At 47.8% G+C, this 4,787-nt stretch overlaps 1 pseudogene; it reads left to right on the forward strand.

The window, feature by feature from the left end:
- Positions 1 to 2,866: 2,866 nt before the first annotated feature.
- On the forward strand, positions 2,867 to 3,193 carry LOC132523001 (anaphase-promoting complex subunit 15-like; annotated as a pseudogene).
- Positions 3,194 to 4,787: the final 1,594 nt, after the last annotated feature.

The raw sequence follows: 4,787 nt of genomic DNA on the forward strand, positions 1-4,787 counted from the left end.
CCCTCTTGCAGTGTTGGTGGGAATGTAAATTGATACAGCCACTATGGAGAACAGTATGGAGGTTCCTTAAAAAACTAAAAGTAGAACTACCATATGACCCAGCAATCCCACTACTGGGCATATACGCTGAGAAAACCATAATTCAAAAAGAGTCATGAACCACAATGTTCATTGCAGCTCTATTTACAATAGCCAGGACATGGAAGCAGCCTAAGTGTCCATCGACAGATGAATGGATAAAGAAGATGTGGTATATATATACATATACATATATATATATATATATATATATACACAATGGAATATTACTCAGCCATAAAAGGAATCAAAATTGAGTTATTTGTAGTGAGGTGGATGGACCTATAGTCTGTCATACAGAGTGAAGTAAGTCAGAAAGAGAAAAACAAATACTGTATGCTAACACATATATATGGAATCTAAAAAAACAAAAAAAAAAAAATGGTGCTGATGAACCTAGGGACGGTACAGGAATAAAGACGAAGACGTAGAGAATGGAATTGAGTACTAGGGGAGGGGCAAGTGTAAGGTGGGACAAAGTGAGAAAGTAGCATTGACATATATACACTACCAAATGTAAAATAGATAGCTAGTGGGAAGCAGCTGAATTGCATAGGGAGATCAGCTCGGTGCTTTGTGACCACCTAGAGGGGTGGGATAGGGAGGGTGAGAGGGAGATGCAAGAGGGAAGGGATACGGGGATATATGTATATGTATATGTATAGCTGATTCACATTGTTATACAGCAGAAACTAACACAACACTGTAAAGCAATTATACTCCAATAAAGATGTTAAAAAAAAAAAAAGAAAACCATTTTGTTGAATTCGAGTCCTCAGGTGGGTTGTTCCAGAAAGAAAGTGATTTTCACCGAAGTAAGCGAGTCATCTGCATCTGCTGTGCAGGACATGAGTTTTCAATTTCATGATGCACCTGGAGGTACTTGGAGAACATCCAGAGAAGTGTCTCCTCTCATACTGAAGGCATCTGGGAGAGCAGGACCCCTGGACACTGCTTATGTTCCCAGGGATGCCAGGGAGCTTTCTGCCTGCCAGGGTGCCCAGGTGAGCAAATTTACACTGCAGCATGCTGCCACCCCCACCACCTGTCAGAATTGAGGAGCACGAGCTGCCTGATAAGCCTCCAGACTGCTCCATCCCGCTCCATCCCTCCCCACCTCTTCTTACTTCTGTCAGCATTCAACCCTGAAAAAGAAAGAAAAGAGGATGCTTGATGAAGCCAATCCCACTTACCAGCACTTTGTACCTCACACGATTATGAACATGGCGGGGAAATCAGACAGAAAAAAAGTGACCTAAACACACAACGGGTATCAGGACATTAGGACCCGAGCAGACTCTCCTTGGCTCAGAGATGAGTTCTGTCCTGAGATGGACAGAATTGAGCAGAGGAGCTCTCTCCAAAGAAAAGGGCTGCCGAGGTAAAGCATAGAATGGAACAGAGAGCCACGTCAATCGACTTTACTCTGCAATCAAAACTTTTAGACATTTGTTCATTCTGGGACACTCTTCTCTTAAAGTCAGTACGACATCCTTTCCTGAACATTCTGCGATGAGAACTCTCTGGCTAAAGTGCCAGAGAGTTCATTCTATTCCGAATTCCTACTTCTGTATGTTATCGTTTGGAAACACAGGGTCCACAGTTGGCTCATGGGACCTGTATTCTTTTGTAATGTTTCCCCAGGGATTCTTTGTGTGTATGTGTGAGTGTGTGTGACTCTGTCAAACAGGTGTCTGTGTCTATTCTTTTTTTCAGAACTTCCTGTACTTTTAATGCTCTTCTCAACATGAAAATAACTCTCTCTTATTAACCAGCTTAAACTGTTTTTCCCCTTTCAGTTCTCAGTGTGTAGAACAGGTTTCCCCCGCTTACTTGCATGGACCTGGGGCCTGACGCACTGTTACTGACGTCTTCGAAAGAGCCAAGTATTTCAGTGCATAAGGAAAGGTCTGCTTTCCCTGCACTGTGCAGAGATTGACCCCCTGCTCTGCGGTGAGAGGGTGGGGTGGGTGCTGGGAAGCCCCAAGTCAGGCGAGAATCGGGTCCACCGGGAGCAGGGGGCATCCTTTCCGGACCTGCAGGTACTTCTTCAGTGGAACTTGGACTTTTGCTGCAATTCCCTGTCCTCCTGCCCCTGAGGAACCAGCCTAACCAGCAGAGCGACGGTGCACGGCACTTGGAAGCCAGCCATGGCCCAGGTTTTCCCAAAGACAACTCCCTGCATGGTCAACAGGGAGGGGCGGACATTACTTGGTCCTTGGGTGAAGCCTCAGGCCACTGGTGATTCTTGGAGGCTTCATCAGGAGAGAAAACAAAGTTAGACTACTTATCCACATCACTTCAGGGTGAAATTGGAGTCTGTGGGGGTCATAGTCTTCCTCTCTCCCCATTCTCAGCTTTTGGAGAGCACCCAGTGAGCACTCACGGGTCAGAGAAATGAATGTCTCTATGATGCCCTGCAGCAGCCCATGGGTTGCACTTCTGACCACTGAGCACCAGCACGCAAAGGGCTTTATAGTAAAAAACTCAAACAGTGTGTGAATGCCCAGAGCATTGCTCAGGCACACAAATGGTTCAGCCTGCTTTGGTAGACTAGGTATGTGCAGTGTCATTTTTGAGCCCTCTGTAATAGAAGTTGCATTTGCATAATACAGCTGGCAAAGGCTTTTCAGATATATTTTCTATTTTAAGCCTAAAAACAACCAACTTTTGAAAGTGAAGTGCTTCTGGGTTGCCGCCAGCTGCCACCTCACGGTGCAATGAGGAAACTGAGTCTTGGAGAGGTTAAGTGACTCGGCCAAAGTCAAACAGCTAGTAAGTGGTGCAGCCAGGACTCAAACCCAGTCTAGAAGCCATGCGCCCCTTGTTCCCCTCGTCCTTCCCCTGTGTGACTGAGACATTGTGGTTTAATCTGGATCGACCCTGTGTGGAGGAGACAGGGCTGCAGCAGCAGGAACAGCAGCATCAGGCCTAACACTGTGATGACGAGGAAGATGAAGATGAGGATGAAGATGGTGAAGAGGACTCAGAGGTTGACGGGGACGCGCAGGGCATGGATGAGACGAATGGCTACAATGAGTCACCCGATGATGGAGAGGTCAGTGAGGTGGACATGGAAGGCAGCTCACAGGATCAGGACCACTGGATGATCTAGGGAGATTCCAGGCCCGCCCAATCTATCCTGGATGCCCTGCGGAACCAGCTGATCACCCAACACCCCCCACACCGACCCCAGTGCCTGAAAGCTCACCCTCGGGCACCTCCTCAGCTGCTGCCAGCACCTGGTATCCTCAGCCCCTCCCAGCCCATCAGTCTGCCCTTGCATCCCCACCTTTCTGGCCAGTACCTCACTCCTTGGTTGCCAGACCTAGTCTCTTTCTAACTCTCTTTAATAAAGACACAGGACTGATATAAAAATAAAAAAAACAACCAACTTTTGAGATAGCTGTGATTATTAACTCCTTATGTTACAAATGAAAAGTCCCTGACTCAGAAAAGAGCACCCAGAAAGTGGCCAGCCCAGATGTCTTTGTCTAATACCACTGGGTCCCAGGACAGACTGCACAGCAGAATCAGCTGGAGCCTTAAAAAGGCTCATGTCCAGGCTGCGTTCCCAGAGCATGGCTGCATTCCTCTGAAATGGGGCCCAGGGAGGTCAAGGCATTGACAATATTTAAAAGTACAATCCACTCCCGTTGTGTGGCCCATCACTGGTGCTCCTTTTTATCAGGGCTCTGACTTAGGGGACTTGGAATCATTTGGGGTCCTGGGACAGGAAGTTAAGGTCAGAGCCTCACTTGAGTTCCAGCAGGTTGGGTTTCTCCAATGAAGCCAAACAGCGTGGACCGATGTTTTCTACGATGGGTCACTGAACACCTGCCAGGACAGTCCTCTAAGAGGTCCCTGCAATCCCAAAGTGGCCCAGTGAAGAGTGAAGGTCTAAAATTCTCTTGGCTGGTAGAAATCTGACTTCGTGGTTTTCCCTGTTAAACTTCATCAGTTTTCTGTGATGTGGGTTCCAACTTTTCATGGAAGAACAGGGAACAGCCTGTCGGTGTTGGTCAGCAAATTGGGGAACAGCCTGGGAACTGAGCTGCCTCCTTCACTCCCTCTCTGCTGGCAGAGTCTGACAAACAGGGGGATGGGGTTTGGGGGACCTGAGAAGGCGTCAGGAGCTGTTGTCAGCTCAGGGTGGCTCAGAGGAACCTGTGAGGTTCAGGCCTCGCTCAGGAGAAGAATCTGGGAGATCTCAGCCTCGAATGCATGAGCCTCAGCACCTGGGTCCCCAGATGACTTGCAGGATGCCCAACAATGAGCAAAATCCACGGTAATTTCAGCTTGAAGCCATTCCCTTACAAACATCCCGGTGGAGGGCCACATCCCTGAAGCCCTGGAACAGGGAAACCGAATACCTTTTATGTCTACCGCGGAGGCCAGGGCGGATCCAGGCTCGTGGAGTCTGAAGCGCACACGCAGGGTTGTGGAGCCGACTTTAAGAAAGAGATTTCATCGGAACCACCAGAATCAGCTTTGGTCCAGGTGTGCTAAGACTGGTCCAAAGTGCTGGGAGATATAAAACGTGCAATTCTGCATACTGAGTGTAAGATGGCTACAGGTTTGATGCAAGAAAATAGGAATTCTGGTAAATTCCATTAATTCCCATCAAAAAGAAAAAACAAAAGCATGGTGCAATCATATGAATGATTGTATAAGTCTCACTGTGCAGGGCGTGTGGCTGCCAGGGGGAT

The sequence above is a fragment of the Lagenorhynchus albirostris genome, chromosome 7 (genome assembly GCF_949774975.1).
Source record: "Lagenorhynchus albirostris chromosome 7, mLagAlb1.1, whole genome shotgun sequence".
Classification (NCBI taxonomy): Eukaryota; Metazoa; Chordata; class Mammalia; order Artiodactyla; family Delphinidae; genus Lagenorhynchus; species Lagenorhynchus albirostris.